Consider the following 18,135-nt stretch of genomic DNA (forward strand, 5'->3'; position numbering starts at 1 on the left):
TCCCATAGAAGAACCTTCTCCTCGAGGATGCATGGAAGACCAACAAGCATGGTCTGTTTAAGCAGCATCTTGAAAAAGTTGGTGCAGGAAGCACCGAGTCTTGCGGCGGTGAGGATGTCGGAGCGGCGTGCAATTTCTCCCACAGGATCGTCGTCCAAGGTCTCCCAGCCCCGACGAGGAGGAGAATCGCCTGGCGAATCCATGGGAGCAGCGACGAACTGCCTTCTCTTCGGGGGGAGGGGAACTGGCGAGGAGGAGATAAGAGCGTAGTAACCGCAGGGCCTCGTCCCTTCCAACTGTAGATCGTTCCTCATCGAAGGGGTGAGGCTATTATTTACTACTAGTACTCCCTCCGATTCTTTTTACTCTACGCATAAGAGCAGACCCGGATACCAAGGCAGGGGCTCGCTGCATGCTTTCTGGACGAAAATACCCCTGGCGCATGGATGGGAGGAGTTAGCAGCTATAAATGCCCCATGCAGCCAATTGGTTGTCCGCCCGCATTCTCCTCTCTCTGCATGCTGCATGGATGTCTCCCTCTCTCTCACATGACTGCATGTGGTGGCCCTGGCCTATGAGAAGCTCGCGTGGAGATAGCAATCTTCTCTCCAGAAGTGATTTTTTTTGAAAGAAAGGGATTATGGAATGTTATGGGATTGCATTATACTGTAAATAATAGCACTAGTAAGAAATTTTTGGCACTAGGTAGTAGTTTTTGGCGTGGATTAAGAAATTTTGGGTATGTTTTTGCCATTTTTTGTACACGCCAACTAGTGTCAAAAACGTCTTACATTATGTGACGGAGGAGTACGTACTTGTACTGTAGCAGTACTAGTACTACTTTTCTCAACTAGTAGTGCGATGTACTATACTTCTAGTCTAGTCTAGTATAGTGCACCAGTTTTGAACTCTTGAATCTCAGGGCCAAGGAGCTATAGTTGGAAGTGGAGGGTACTACTGTTCTCTAGAACCATCCATGTACTATCAATGCAGGGGAAGTACACCTGCGTAGTGGCCTAGTGGGTACTCTCGGTGCTCTATTCAGCCGCTCCTCTCACGTAGCTGGCCTACTCAGCCGCTCCTCTCACACACACACTAGCAGCCTGTTTATCAACGACGGTTACTGCGGGGGCAGAACATTTGAGTTATTTGATACAGCGAGACTAGGATTTTCACTTCCATTTGTGGAGGTGTAATGGATCTCGTCGAACTTTGTTAGTAGTTCCTTCTTTATGAATGAGATGAAGCAAAGCTTTTGCCTCCGTTTCAAAAAAAACACGGCAAGAGGAATTTCTTTTATAGTAGAGCCGATAATGGAGTGAAGTCCATGCATGCAACGCCACAAGCTACAGAGTAGTAGTAGAGCACTTTACGTACAGAGCCATATTGCACAGTTCCCAATGCCCCGCCAAGCTTTTCCGGCTCCTCGGGATTAATTGGGAGGCGCTAGTTTAAATATGCTACTAGCTGGAAGCTGCAAGCGAGGTGCGGCTAGGGCGAGCACACGAGCCATGGGATGCTGGGAAGGAAAACCCGTTCACGTGGCTAGGCTGTCCAATGCACCCAGATTGTGGGGCCACGCGGCCGTTTGACTTCAAAACTCAAACTACCCATGTAAAATATTGGCTCGCAGCGAAGTGTAGTAGTACTATTTTTTTTAAAAGGTCGTCGTGCGTTCGGCCGGGATCGAACCCACAAAACGAGGTATACACTCCCGCGACCACTAGTAGTACTCGTTGGAGTACAACGCAACCTAGAATTGCCTTTTGTCGCTAGTAGTACGTACATTGTTCCTTACAAGAAACCCCTAAGAGCATGGTTAATAGTATAACCAGTTGCTGGCTATAAGCCAGTTCCATGTCATCTACAGCCCATATTATAGCCAACATGTAGTAGTAGTTTATTTCTTATAGCCCGCTGACTCAACTCTATTGTACTTGCTCTAAAAATGCAAGAAACCACTAAAATGCCAAGAAACTACTACCACTTGCATATGTGGCAGACTTAAGATAAGACTACCTTATCAACCATTGTACATGCTCTTACCAACAAAAATCCTCGAGTGACCTCCTACCTCCGGCCCGTCCACCTAGTCATCCTCGGCCATGGGACGCAGCTACCGCCGCCGGCAGAAGGCGAGGTCAAAACCGCCGGCGGTGCGGAGCCCATGTTGCGGCAGCCCGGATGCCAGCTCCGTCCAGCGCTCGCGGCCGCTAGCTAGCCAAGATAGCTCCGTCCAGCTGCTTGTCTGCAAGGTTTGCTAGCTAGTTTGGCAAGGCAGCGCGGCGGCTTGCTCGCGCGCGCCGCGCTAAGGCCAGCCATCTGGCTCGAGCGAAGGCCAGCGCGGCGGCTTGCTCGCTCGTGAGTCACGCTCGGGCCAGCCTGCCAACCCTTGTGGAGGCCAGCGCGGCATCCGGCCCGTCCGGCGGAGCGGCGGCCAACTCGCTCATCACCGGCGCCACCGACGAACACGCATCAGTATTGTTTGAAGTAATGTTCAGGAAAAATAGTGATTTGAGGGGGAATAACAGGATAGAAGGTCAGATGTGGGTCCCTTGTGTAAACGGTCAAACAAAATGTGTTGGTTTAAGCTGCCTCGTCAGCACGGACATGTGGGCCAACCCTGTCATAAATGGGTTTAAACGAACCTAATCGGTAGGAGTACTAGGTAGTTTTTGGCATGGATTAAGAAATTTTGGGTATGTTTTTGCTATTTTTTGTACAATAGATTCCTCCTAGGGCTGGTTGAAAGTGGTAGTTTTTTGTTAAATACTCTACATATTGTAAGTAGGAGTGAAAGTTAAGCTTTGGAAGCCAATGAGCAAGGCCAGTTACATAGTGCATATGTGTACATGATTGAAAGTAAATATCAACCATGAGTGACTAATATCTTGATGGAAAACTCGAAACTATGGAATACTAGGAAAAGAAATGCATGGTTGGAATACTAGCAATGTTCATGTCCGTTGCAACGAATCATAATTAGAATAATACTTATTCACAAACTTGGTACAAAACACTCTAATTTTGATATACATATGTCACTAGAGATATATTATGTTTCAATTAGAATATATTCCTTGGGCTGTTTTGGTGAGGTCAGGGAGGGATGTGGTTGGTTTTAAGATACTAATTATGGGTTTTTCTGCAAATTGGTAGACAAGTGGGATGTTGGTGAGAAAAGGCAACAACTTACCTCACAATCATTAGATGTAGATCTAATGGTCAGAAACGACGGATGGCAGACACACTAGCATCACCAACTTAGTCTTGTGTAGGAGTACTAGCAAGATCCGTGCATTGCACGGAACATCAAGATGCATTTTTTATAAATCACTTGTTGTGATTGACCCTTGAGGGAGTAATCCCATGTGTAAAAACTAATGATATCTCGAGAAATATGAGATAAGGTGAAGAGGAGTGGGGTGTGGTGGTGGTTGGTGGTCGAACTGAGCAGAGGCATGGGGATTGACGACGCCGGTAGCGACCACCAGGCCAGTTTGTTCAAGAGGCTTCCTTTCTTAATTGCTCAACAATGAGGTTTGTTGGAGATAAGGATGAACGAGGGAAGGCCTTATCTGCAAATGTGGAGAGGGATGTGGGTATCTTTAAGTTTAATTTCCATCCGTCAGATATAGATCGGACGGTCTATATTGCAAGATGGCACACGTACCATCATCACCAACTCGGTTTTTTATAAGAGAAGAAATATAAGTATGGAGATACAAACGTATTATCGATACTTTCTTCCGTAAACTAGCATCTACATTCTATTCAACGCCTCGGCATGTGGGCCCTTAGCATAATGACTTCTCGACTGTGTAAAACGAAGATTTTCCCGTCGCCGACAAGGAGGGGGTGACGGCGGCGCGCTTTTTGGCTTGCTCTAGTCCTAGTAGTCATACTAGGTGGTCTAAGCATGTGTAGATTTATTCTTTTTCACGTCTCATGTTCGCCGTACTACCACGACTGTTCATGAATAGAGGGTAAGTTATTCACGGGGAAACCCTTGTTGAGCGTGTTTGCGAGAGAGAGAGAGAGGGAGAGAGAGAGAGAGTGCGTGTGTGATATGTTAGAGACTGAAGCAATGATAACAGATTCTTTGTGTCTGTGTGTGGAGGATAGAGAGAGACATGTACATGGGGCTTTGTGTTGTGTAACGTGGAGACACATATACATAATTAGAGAGTGAGTGTGTGAGATACACATGCAGACATGAGGAGAGATGAGGATCCAGGTAAATGGGTGTTTGTGCGTGCCTGTGTGTGTTTGTGCACGCGTTTGTGTGTGAGAGGGAGAGAGTGTATGTGGAGTAGAGAGACCACTGATGATGTAAACCTAGTATAAGGGAAGGGGGAATGGTGTGACATGTGTAGTAGGAAGATAGCACGGGTGCAGGCGGGGGGAGCAGACTATTTGGAAGAGACATCGAGTGTGTGTGGGGGAGAGGGGTGTGAGAGCGAGAGAAAGAGAGAGCTAGCGCCGGAGAGAGAGAGAGAGAGAGAGAGAGAGAGAGAGAGAGAGGAAGAGAGGGGGCGAGAGGGGTCGTTTGTGTCCATAAATGGCGTATAGATAGGGAGACAATGTTGATGTTGTCTGAACTTGGCCTATGAACGGAGACGCAAGGGAAGCGAGTCATCGTGTGTGCGATAGGGACTTCATGAGAGAGATAGAATAGATGGTGTAGAGAACAATGTGCGAAATCGAGAACGATTATACATTAGGGAGCTATGCAAAGAGTCACGACATATATGTATACAGGGAAGGAGCTGGTGCGGGTCCGCATGTGGAACAGATAGAAAGAGGAGAGTGGTGCACAAGGAGACAAAGTGTGCTTGTTTGCAGTGGGGGTGGTGTGTGAGGTGAGTGCGTGAGAACCACATAACTAGGGAGATAGACGTTTGGGGGCGACATTTTGTGTGTATGGGAAATATACACTCTACATAGTGTGTGTGCTTGGGTACGAGAGATAGCGGGAGACCTAGAGAGTGAGGGAAGAGATGTGTGCATGCCCGAGAGACAAGGTGATAGAGACCTATGTTGGGGTCCGGACTTTACAAGAGAGAGGGGTGTTAATGTACTCGTGTGTTGGTGTTTGGGGGAGAGAATGACTTCTCTCTCTGTGTGTGTGTGGTGGGGGGGTGACTTCAGATAAAGAGTGAGGTGTCTATATTTGAGGGACTTTAGCGTAATTGAGATATTGTGCACTCATGGTTGATCAATTTGTTTCATAGTTTGTACTATGAGATAACAAAACTTTTGAACATGCGTGATATACCTTGATGTACCAGAATTACAAACCTAAGATTGGAATTTTGGAATTCGACTCCATCATTAGCTTTTGTAATTCATTTAAACGGAGGTACATTTTTTAAGCCAGGATTTCATGATTTCAAATTCATATATCAAACCTAGAGATATACACATACGGGCATGTTCAAACTTTATAATCATCCACTTTATTCATACACATACACATTTTTGCTTTTGTCATCATATTTAGGATAAACACATTTGGAATTTCATTTGAATTGGACCGTATGATGGTATTTGCTTGTAGTAGCTCAATGATCCATATTTGAATTGAATGGACAATCTAAGTTTCGAGTTGGAGACATTGATTTTCAGAACTTGCACTTTTTTGTGTGCAAAACAAACAAATTGTCGGCCATGATATCATAGTCGGCCGTACTAGAGCAGAATACTTATAATTTTAGGCGCCAAAAGCTTTCAAACTTCCTGCTCACATCGAAATATCACGCGCCTGAAAGTTTAGCCCAACGATATTCCTGTTTTACCCCTGCCACATGAACGAAAAAGGGCTGCTTTGGTAAGTCCATTGTTTTCCCCTCTTTGCCCCCAACATTCTTCCCCAGAGCCCCTCCCCTTCCCCTCCCCGACCCCCCCAACCACGGCAAGCCGCCGAATCTAGTCCTCCGCCGCAGCGGTGGACCTCACACCCCGCCGGATCTACCTTCCGCACCTTGGAACCCCCAACTGCCAACTCACCACTTCACCGGAGCCGCTTCAGCGACTGGCTTGTCCATCGCTCCAGATCTCCTTGACCGCCATCATGGTCCACCGCACCGGATCTGCTTAACCGGCACCCTCGTCCACCACAGCATAGGCCCTTCACTGACTCCCTCGTCCGCCCCTTCGCTGGCCCTTCATACAAGCCCTCGTCCACCGCAACAGATCCGCCTCATCGAAAGCACTGTACAACGCGCCTGCCGAAGCCTTCGTCCACTGCACCGGACCCGCTCCACGGATGCCATATTCAACTCCACTGGCCCTGCTTTACCGATGCCGCAGCCTCATCAGGTTATTTCGATTTGTACTCCTTCGGTTTTTCTCTTTATCGTGCAACTGTTCACTTACCACAGATGAGCTTTCTTGTATGTCGACAGGCGCCGCAACCGTAGCACCGGAGCCGCTTCAGCGACGGCGACAGCCGGCCCAAACTCAACCGCAACACGAGCACCATCGACGATCCTTAGCTATCAAGTATGACAACGATACCCATACGCCGCCGAGAATCAGGTACTATTATCCAACGGCCGGCGCCTACGTTCACTTTCCTAGCATAAGCACTGCACCTTTGAATTTCTTCAGGGCATCATTCAGTTTTTCATGAGACGCGTTATTCTGCTTGCACCTATAGGGCCATACTTCTGGCAGTGAACATGTTACATGTGCTAAATTACATACCAGTGCACATATAGTTAATATGCTTTAGTTTTGTTCTGATGCCACATGTTGGTTCCATCAGACTGTTTAATGTTCTCTATGCTTAATTACACATCAGCAAACTAGCATGTGGTTCCGCTGCTTTTTGTTTGTTTTACCCTACATTTTCTGATGCTAGCTATTACATCACTGCTCTGAGCCTCTGTTCATTACTTGTTTGTGTGTTCTTGATCTTCCCAAGTTGCATGACTAATTTGATGCTTCTATTAATTATGGAGCTGCCAACCCCATCAAGCAAAATATTTGTTCTTTTGGGGCTGGCACCTCGAACAAGCATAAAAATAGAGGGAAGCAGATATACTCCCTCTGATTCTATTTACTCTGTCCATAACTCTTGACCCGCATACCAAGGAGGGCACTAGTTTAATTTTTCTGGACTAATTTGCCAATTAATTAGGGCAGAGGTGGATGGGGCGGGGCACAAAAGGAAACCAACGCTAGGAATCGGCAACGCGCAGACTAATACGAGAAAACTGAGAAAAAGTTATACGCAAAGTAAAAAGAATCGAAGGGAGTATTGTCGTGTATGCACACACCCTTCTTTCATTAGTTTATATGAACCATTGATGATCAATTCGGACCAGTGCATGCGATTAAAATTAATTTTACCTAAATAGATGGTGCAGAATAAACTACAACAACTAGATTTGCAACCACGGGATGCTGACGATATCTTCAAAGAACATTGCAACAGCAGCTAGGCTTCACAGCAACATATGGTAAGCCAGTGTGTTTTAGTACATGTGAAATGTAATGCGAGTGGGCTGCTTTCTTGGCTTGTGCCCTCAACATGTAATCCTACCAAATTACAAATAGTTCAGTTGTCTGCTTTGCTGTATTGCTTGATTCGAATGCTTATTTGTTGTTACGCTATACCTGAGTTGGCCAATATGTCAGCAGTGCCTGATGTACTATCGTAAACAAATGCATGCCTATTTCATTTGAGTCCTTAACTTTTCCTCTCAACTTCATCACAAGACTGTCTTCGTAGTTTATATGAGGCCACACTATTAAGTGCTTTCTTAGATTATTTCAACTGCTTAGATGCCTTGGCAACTTAAATATAGCGGTTGTACACTCCCTTTCAACTAGGGATGTCAACTGGGTCCGGTTTAATCCCGATTAAAGTCCACTAGTGGTATGATAGTTCAAAAGAGTTTTTGTTTTTTTTAGGAAAATGAACTAGGGAGGTAGCAAAAACTAACTAGATGGGACTGGCGGATTTCGTTTATTTGCCACTTACATCCCTAGTTTCATCTTACCATTTTAATTTATTTTCGGCTGATGCTGCTTCGAACCATTTAAATATAGTTTGCCATGCTTGGCAATAATTCATCCGTCGTTTACCATGTAATCTTACTGCCTGGATCATATGATAACTATCTCTTACTGATGTCCAGCGGAAACCTTTCAGGATGCCGTTCACACTAGGACACAATGTACAACCCCAGAATCTATTTGTGGAAGCAGTGCGCCATCCATGTTACCAGATGGTAGCAGTTCAGAGGAAACACCGCCAGAGAGCAGTCTGAGCACAGATATTATAGTGCTTGAGGCTCTACTAGAGGCAGAAAGAGATGGTGTGGCTGCCATGAATGAGGTAATATTTATCTTGAGGCTGGAAATTACGGAATTAGTGGCACGCATTATGCAAGCAACCCAAGAATCGGAGGAAGTAAGAATGTTGCATTTGAAGACGGAGGAGGTCCTGCTGTTTCTGCTATCTGAAACCCAAGATAATCTCGGTCCTTCTTTAGATACCAGTTCAAATTTTCATTAGATTATTGTACTTGCATGTTATGTCATGTCTCTGAATGGATTATGTTGCAAGACCCCCTATGTTGTCCATGTGTTGTAATGATCCGAATTTTTTAGGCGAGGTAATCCTCAGAACTTGTATGATTGACATAAGGTGAACTGTTTGTCGTGTGGGCATATTGTATTGGATGAAATAACTGTTTGACTCAGAGTGTATCCAACCTACTGAATTCGAAGATCACGGCATTTCTAAATCATAATCATATATAAAGGTGGAATAAATCTTTGTTGTGGTTTTGAAGAAATAAATAACAAAATGTATAATTATCTATGGATATTCGTAATCGAATACAAATTGGATTTGAATTTAGTTTGCCAGGTCCCAGGGCAAACGTGAATGCTAATTCTCCCAAGTTTTGAACGAAGCGGCTAAACACCCACTATAATTTGCGGGCTGCTCGAAGCAAGTGTTTGCGAGATGGAAATTACTGTCTACCCCTGACACTTGACATCCTTATCGACAGGATTTACACTGTTGTCGATAGGGGTAGACTAGTAACTTCAATCAAACGTGACACGACGGCCTCTAAGCCCATTCAGACACGGTAGGCGCCAAACGTGGGCGGCAAAACACATTTGATTCAAGCTCGTCCGAAAGACATGTGTCTCTTCCTCCATTTCCCCATTCATACACGGTGGGCGGCAAAACAAACTCTCCTCGTCCGAAATCGATGTAGGCTTATATTTTAAATAGGGGCAGATGTGTAACTTCCATCAGACGTGACACAACCGCCCTATCTGTCAGCCCCGTTCATACACCGTGGGCGCCAACCGTGGGCGGGAAAACACCCTCTCCTCGCCCGAAATAGTTACCAGCAAATATTTGGGAGATGCGAGATTACCGTCCTATCCCCACCCGACGCGATGTCCGAAATTTTAAATGGGGGATAAGTTCGTAACTTTCCCCTATTTCAGAGAAGCGCGTCCCAAAGTTTGAGATCCCCCCTCCCCTCCATTTCCCCATTCATACGCTGTCGGCGGCACGACAACCTCCGCACTGCGGCCAGCCTCCTCCGTCCGCCACCCCATCCTCCACCTTGCCGGAGCTGCTACCCCTACCCCGTCGTCCACTGCAAGAGATGGACGTCTCTCATCCACGGCGCTGGACCAGCATCCTTTCATCGCCTCCTCTTGCTTCATCGGCTCCATCGTCCACCTTGTCGCTGCCGCTCCTACGACCGCCTCGTCCACGGCAACAGGATTATCCCCTGACCCGGTCGTCTGCCGTCTAAAGTCTTCTTCCCCGCCGCCGACAGCCATCGCACCCGCAACACCCTCAATGTATCAGCATAGGCCTACACGGCGTCGCAAGAGAGGTGGTACTCTTCCATATGTGCTTAAGTTATTGATCTCACCCGGAAAATAGATCGTAATTTGTTTACTGTACTTTTCTTGTCCGTACCAAATCGTAGTGGCTAGTTGAAAGCAAACATTGGTTGCGAAGTAGCTTTGTCCGGTTTGCACCTTCAGATCCGCCATGGCACGGGCACTATACTCGTAAAGCTTATGGTTTCCCCCTTTATATTCACTACCATCATCGTAGGTGCTTCGTGTCGTGCTAGCACTGCTCCTCAAGACCTCAACCCAAAGCTTACGTGTTGAAATACGAATATGATATGATGCTCATATCACTAAAACAGAGAACATTTAATTGGTCACCTAATGTTCCTATATTCGTTTCGAAAAGCATGTGCGCCACCCACTGGTCCAGCTAGTTCCACTTTCCTGATTTTTCTCTTGATGCTTAGGGTTTTCCCCTTTTATCTACTCTACTATGATCTGCGTAGGTGCTTTCTATCGTACTAGCATTACTCCACCCTTCAAGCTAAACAACACAACACTCAGAATTCGAAAGCTTAGTTGTTCAAATATGATTGTGATATGATACTGATATTAGTTAACCGACACATTTAATTGGTTAGCTAAAGGTCCCACTTGAGTTTCCAAATGCATGTCGCGACATATAGAGAGACAGCATAATTGCATTTCTTTGTCACTTGTTGACCGTACTTTCTTGTCCATACCAAATCTTAGTTGTTATTTCAAAGCAAACATTGGTTGCTAACTACCCTTTGCACGGTTTGCGGCTTCAGATCTGCCATCCCACTGCCACGGTCAACACTGTACTCATCATGCTTATGTTTTCCCCATTTTATGATGACCACAATCAGCCTACGTGGTTTGTGTCGTAATAGCACTGCTCCACCCATCGAGCTAAACAAGTTTAGTTGTACAAATTCATATCTGATATTATTGCTGATATTAGTAAAACTGAGAGATGTTTAATTGGTTAGCTAAATGTTCCTACTTTAGTTTCGAAATGCATGTGAGCCACATATGGAGAGACTGGAAAGAATAGTATTTCTCTGTGCGCTCTGGTTCATCATGGGTGGCCAACCGACATTGTATTAAAAGACTTGTAATATCTTCAATCTGCTTGCTCTTCTGCTCTTCTTTAAGATGATACTCTTCTCTTGCGGTCGCCTGGTCAGGTCGAGTTGTTCTCCCTTAGTATATTTTGAATCTGTCAGGTTAGGTCAACTTGTTCTTCTTTACTATATGTTGAAGCTATCATCTGCGAAGTGTCATCACTTCTGGAGCTCTCATATTTTGAGTAGTAGGCCACATTATATTAATGCACACAACAAATTACAGCATGCATGGCATCTTTTAAAAGAATTGCAGAGATAGCACAAAGGGGTTTACAAGGAGGCAGTATTGGATTCGAATCACTTCTGCATTACAAAGAAAATATCACTTGTTTTTATGTTTTCATGCATGTCTGATATTGAACATTATCAAAATGAATATGAGAATGGGCGCACGAGAGGAATATTGCGGAATGATCCACTGCCTAACAAACTTGGCATGGTGGAGGATGGCCTATTTTATTCACCCATCAAGGTGCTTGCTCTAACTTTGCAAAGTTGTATTGGTCGCACATATTTTGCTACTGACCTCTTGCATTACTTCTACTTTGTTACACCATCTGCTTAGTTTAAGCATCATATATGAGTATATGCCATACCTATCCATTTTCTGTACCTATTCCATGTGTCGTCACACTATGTTTTTCCAGTCAAATGTTGTTCTTTCGTAATAGGTGTCCAAAAGGAAGAGGGTGAGTGCAGGTCGTCAAGGAGTACAAACTAGGTATTTGGAAAAGGTAGTGATACCTGTTAAATCAGATAGATCAGCAGCCACAGAAAACACAGGCCCAACTGTACCACACTTTACCCCTACTCCAGTGGCCAAACCCCTATGAGAACCGCTGGGAGCCCAGCGTCAGGTACTGTCTATGATATCAATTCAAAATTTGAACTCCTAAATTTCTGCTTGTGCCTTACCTTCTCTCCTGTATGAAAACTAATTTCAGATGAATCTCCTTACTCAAAGGATCATATGATCTCAAAACAATAATGGGCTCTGCATTGCTCTTGTCAGTACCTCTCTCCCTTTTGCCTTGTAACGATGTACTTAATTAATTGCTATTTGATTATGTATCATCAGTCTGCACATGAGCTTCATTATCCTCTGTTTCTTCCAATATTATTTGATCTATATTTACTCTTTGCAAAATGTAGAATAATGGCAACACTTATAAAGAATTTTCTTTGGGGAATTTATTGAATTATCCTTCCATCAACATGGAGAAGGGCTTTGTCCAGCCCGTGTTAACATGTAATGTAAGTTCATCCTTCTCAAGCCTTCAAACTTTGTTCTAGTATAGATTTGGATAGGCATCATTTCCTCCACTATTGTTTGCTTTGCTGTTTACATCTGATTGGATGTTTGCAACAACTACCAGTTTCAAATTGTAGTTGTAAAAACATGTTCCTTATGCAGAACAGATCCATTTATTTGCTTATATAATTGTGAAACCTGTTACGTGTCTCCTTGTTTCTCTTTCAGACTTGTATCTCTTATGCCAGGCAGAACTTTAGGGAAGATAGTGAGCCAAACCATCTTGAGGACAGCGAGATGACCCCAAGGTCCTGTCTTGATGAAGACAGTGAGTTGAAGCTACTCACCAGCAGGTGTGAGACAACCTCTGTACAGTCGCTGCCTCAATCAGTTCGACTTCTTCAGTCTCGACTTAAAGCGGAAAGGCTTGCTTCAGCTCAGCTCTAACTTGAAGTCAAAGATGCAATGAAGATGTCAGAGGACTGCCGTGCGCACCATCATGCCTTAAATCTAGTGTTGATGCATCTATCATTGACACAACTGAGGTCTACTCAGCTTCTTCGGCTGTTTGGGGGGGGCGACCTGGCCAGGCCTAGTGCCTTCTGAAGTGCTCTTAGTTTTGTATATTCTTTTGTTGGCGCGTTTATTTGCACTGGTGGCGAACTTTGATGCCCAGTGGATGTAATATGTGTGATAGCCGTGATAGCCTAGCGTAAGTTGCTTGCTTATTTATTCCCTTGTTGTCTTGTTTATTTGTTTGCTTCTAGTCATTGTAGTTCTTTTTCCGCGGTTTGCTAGTGGCTGCAATAACCTATTTTTTAAAACTAGGCCACAATAACCATGGGCTAATATTTACTGTAGTGACACTGGGCCTCCTACGGGCCATAGAAACAGTGGGCCTTCTACGGGCCATAGAAACAATGGGCCTTCTACGGGTCGTATCATCAATGGGCCTTATACGGGCAGTATGATCAATGGCCAAACATGGGCCAATAACAGGCCGCATTATGGCCGTAAACGGGCTAGAGTTGGAATCGTCCGTTCATGCGCCGACCATGACGGGCCATCGTTAATAGGCCGTATTTGATGACGCTATGAAAACGGCCCAACGTATTAACGGACCACAAACGGGCCGACTGTAACCACGGGCTGAATTTGGCCCACAAGCAGAAAATGACAATAACGGGCCGTAAGTAAACGAATGCTGGAAATGAGCCCAAGAATAAATGGGCTCTGAGAAGGCCGAAAGATAACATGGGCTAGAAACGGCCCAACGGAATAACGGGCCGTTAATGGGTATAAAGTGATACACTGTTCATTACGGGCCAGTTTCACCACGGGCCGTTAATGGGTGTAAAGTGATACACTGTTCATTACGGGCCAGTTTCACCACGGGCCGTTAGTAGGCCAAGAGTTACATAGGGCCTCATATGGGCTGAAAGACGTCATGGGCCATACATGGGACAGAAGTGAAAACGGGCTGGAATCATATTGGATGGCCCAGATGACGCTACTGGGCCTAATTCAGATAGGGTGTAACGGGCCATGGGTTAGCGGGCTGTAAATGGGCTATATTCGAACAGGCCGTTAACAGGCTTTCCATGGGCCGGCCTGCCAGCTTTTGACCAAGTCAAACGGGTCGGCCTTTTCACAGGAATGGGCCTCTATTGGGTCGTGCCATGTGTCGACGTATCATAGGCGCCTTACGTCCAATGAGTGGTTGACATCTGTCCCAACAATGAGCCGACACGTGTTTCCTCCAGCCAATGATGATTTTACACATGGAAAATCCCCATTGGTCGGGGCTGTTAACGGGTTATTGGATCCAAAACCCGACCTGATAGCTTAACTGCGTTCCGTTACGGTGGATGCCACGTGTCGGGTCACCCTTGACGAAAGCACTTCTGTGACGCGCGATTTATCATCATGGAAGTGGACACTTCCGTGATGGTAATTTTGGTAATGTCATGGAACACTTCTACGACAGCACAGGTATGACTATCTTGATTGTGTCATAAATTTGTCATGGATGTACATGCATGACAAAAAAAGCGACCTACTGTGACAAACACGTATCATCACGGAAGTGTATTTTTTTGTAGTGTACTCTTCTACTTCTTCTTTTGGGAGAATCTTCTCTTCTCTTGTGGGGAGCCGTACACTCATTGGAGTAGTGTCTGGGTCTTCCACAATTGTAGCAGTTTCGCTCTCGACTAGAAGATCTTTTGTCATTGTAGGACCTTGACTTGGAACTTCTCTCTTTGCTTCTATTCTTGTAGAACTTGTTGAAGTTCTTCACCATTAGGCTCAATTCTTCATTAAAGGTTTGTTTCTCACTTGAGGATGTGGGGGCTTCGCATGAGGCTTTGTAAGCACCACTTGATTTGTTGTGAAGTTCCTCCTTATCCTTGAGTGGCATCTCATGAGCAACAATTCTTCCAATGACTTCCGTTGGCTTGAGATCTTTGTAATTTGGCATCATTTGGATCAATGTGCATACGGTATCGTATTTTCCATCCAAGGCTCTTAGGATCTTCTTGGTGATGAATTTGTCGGTCATCTCTTCACTTCCTAAGCTGGCAATCTCATTTGTGATAAGAGCAAGCCTAGAGTACATTTCAGCAACACCTTCAGCATCCTTCATTTTGAACTTGTCAAGTTGAATTTGAAGCACATCCAACTTGGATTCCTTGACGGAGTCGGTACCTTCGTGCATATCAATCAAAGTATCCCAAATTTACTTTGCATTCTCAAGACGGCTGATTTTGTTGAATTCTTCGGGGCACAATCCGTTGAAGAGGATATCACAAGCTTGAGCATTGTATTGTAGCATCTTCAAATCGTCCGCGGTAGCTTCACGATTCGGTTCTCTCCCATCAAAGAATTCACCTTGCAAGCCAACACACACAATATCCCAAACGGCGGGGTTATGTCCAAGAATATGCATTTTCATATTATGCTTCCAACTAGCAAAATTAGTACCATCAAAGTAAGGACCTCTACGGTGATAATTTCCCTCGCTAGATGCCATACTCTCCTAGGTTGTGAAACCAAGGCTATGACCACCAAAAGCTATGGAAATCAAAGAAAATGGAGACCAAAGCTCTGATACCACTTGTAGGATCGAAAGTATGTCTAGAGGGGGGTGATTGGACTACTTGACCAATTAAAAATCTATCTTTTTCCCAATTTTAGTCTTTGGCAGATTTTAGCTACCTTAGCACAAGTCAAGCAATCTTAACACAATTCAAGGAAGCATGCAAAGAGTCTATGAGCAGCGGAAAGTAAAACATGCAACTTGCAAGAATGTAAAGGGAAGGGTTTGGAGAATTCAAACGCAATTGGAGACACAGATGTTTTTGTTGTGGTTTCGATAGGTGGTGCTATCGTACATCCATGTTGATGGAGACTTCAACCCACGGAGGGTAACGGTTGCGCGAGTCCACAGAGGGCTCCACCCACGAAGGGTCCACGAAGAAGCAACCTTGTCTATCCCATCATGGCCATCGCCCACGAAGGACTTGCCTCACTAGCGGTAGATCTTCACGAAGTAGGCGATCTCCTTGCCCTTACACACTCCTTGGTTCAACTCCATAATCTTTGTCGGAGGCTCCCAAGTGACACCGAGCCAATCTAGGAGACACCGCTCTCCAAGAAGTAACAAATGGTGTGTTGATGATTAACTCCTTGCTCTTGTGCTTCAAATGATAATCTCCCCAACACTCAACTTCTCTCTCACAGGATTTGGATTTGGTGGAAAGAAGATTTGAGTGGAAAGCAACTTGGGGAAGGCTAGAGATCAAGATTCATATGGTAGGAATGGAATATCTTGGTCTCAACACATGTGTAGGTGGTTCTCTCTCAGAAAATATAGGTTGGAAGTGTAAGTTTGTTCTGATGGCTCTCTCCCTGAATGAAGAGGTGGTGGAGGAGTATATATAGCCTCCACACAAAATCTAACCGTTACACATAACTTTCCAAACTCGGTGGGACCGAATGGTTAAACTCGGTCTGACCGATTTAGCAAAGCTAGTGACTGTTAGGGTTTTCGGTGGGACCAACATGCAACTTGGTAGGACCGATATGATTAGGGTTAGGGCATAACATAATCTCGGTGAGACCGATTACACAAACTCGGTGAGACTGATTTTGGTAATAAGCTAACCGGAGAGTTGGTCACGTAAACTCGGTGCGACCAATAGCTCATTTTGGTGAGACTGAAACGTTACGAAGGGAAAACAGAGAGTTTACATTGCAATCTCGGTGGGACCGATCGCTCATCTCGGTGAGACCAAAATGTTACGAAGGGAAATAGAGAGATTACAACCCCATCTCGGTGAGACCGAGATCCCTATCGGTGAGACCGATTTGCCTAGAGTTTGTGGCAGTGGCTATGACATTTGAAACTCGATGGCGCCGGATAGGAAGAATCGGTGGGGCCGAGTTTGACTTTTGGTTTAGGTCATATGTGGATGTGAGAAAGTAGTTGAGGGTTTTTGGAGCATATCACTAAGCATTTTGAGCAAGAACCTCATTAAGCAACACCTCATCCCTCCTTGATAGTATTGGCTTTTCCTATAGACTCAATGTGATCTTGGATCACTAAAATGGAAAATGTAGAGTCTTGAGCTTTGAGCTTGAGCCAATCCTTTGTCCATAGCATTTTGAGGGGTCCACTTTTCTCATCCATGCCATGCCAATCATTGAGTTTTCCTGAGATATTAATCTTGGAATAGCATTAGCTCAATGAGCTATATGTTGTTAGGAATTACCAAAACCACCTAGCGATAGTTGCACTTTCAATCTCCCCCTTTTTGGTAATTGATGACAACATATAGATCAAAGCTTCGACAAATGATAATAAGAGTGAAAAAACATTGTCGCTTTGAGAAGTATGTGAAAAGCAAGAGCTCCCCCTGAATTTGTGCATAGTTTAAGATTTGGTTTGGACTGCAAATGCACAAAGAGTTAGGATCATGAGTTACTCTTCCATGTCACATACATCTTGGTGGAGCGCTCAAAATGATAATAATTAAAATACATGCACTCATCACCAAGCAAAGTGAATGATCACATAAAAAGGATAATGTCATCCAACAAGCATTAAGGTAGCATATGATCAAACACATGATCATCCAAGTATCACAAAGTATAAAGTATCTCAACCAAGCAAATAAACGAAGTTTAACCACCAAACAAAAAGAGAGAATAAAAAGCAACGCTCTCTCTCGAAGCCTATGATCTATACATTTTCTCCCCCTTTGGCAACAAGTTACCAAAAAGTTCATAAAAAATGCATAGTGCTAGATCGACACTCAGGCTTGGTCTTCAGGTGGTGGTGTAGACAGAACTCCAAGAACGAAGGCATCAGTCGATGTAGATGGAGCTGGTGGAGTAGGTGCTAGAGCCGGTGGCACTGAAGCTGTAGCTGGTGCAGATGAAGTAGCTCTGGTGTCTGGAATAGGCACTGCAGCAGACCTTTGACCTCTGGGCACTCTAGCTAAAGCATCAGTGGGTTGTCTTGCCCTTCTTCTCCTGCACTTCATCCTGAGGTTTCTCAACGACTGACTGGATCTCAGTGACCTTCACATCTAGGTCATAGAACTTCTGCTCGACGATCCTCTCCAAGCTCTCCTGGTTTTGAGTCAGGGTGGCCAATCCCTTCTCAATCCTCAGAGTGGAGGCAATCAAGTAGCCAAGCTGATCTTGCTTGCTCTTCAGAAGATACTGAGATGCTTCTTCAGTAGTTGGCATCCTTGCAGCCTTTTCAGCCTTTGCCTTCTCCTTCTTGGCTTGTGCGTGCACAGAAGATGGTTCATTTTCATCCATCACCATAGTGTTGTCCTCAAAGTTTGGGTAGATGGGCAGGTGCTCCTTGTCCAGCAG

Source organism: Triticum urartu, chromosome 6 (assembly GCF_003073215.2).
Source record: "Triticum urartu cultivar G1812 chromosome 6, Tu2.1, whole genome shotgun sequence".
Taxonomy (NCBI): Eukaryota; Viridiplantae; Streptophyta; class Magnoliopsida; order Poales; family Poaceae; genus Triticum; species Triticum urartu.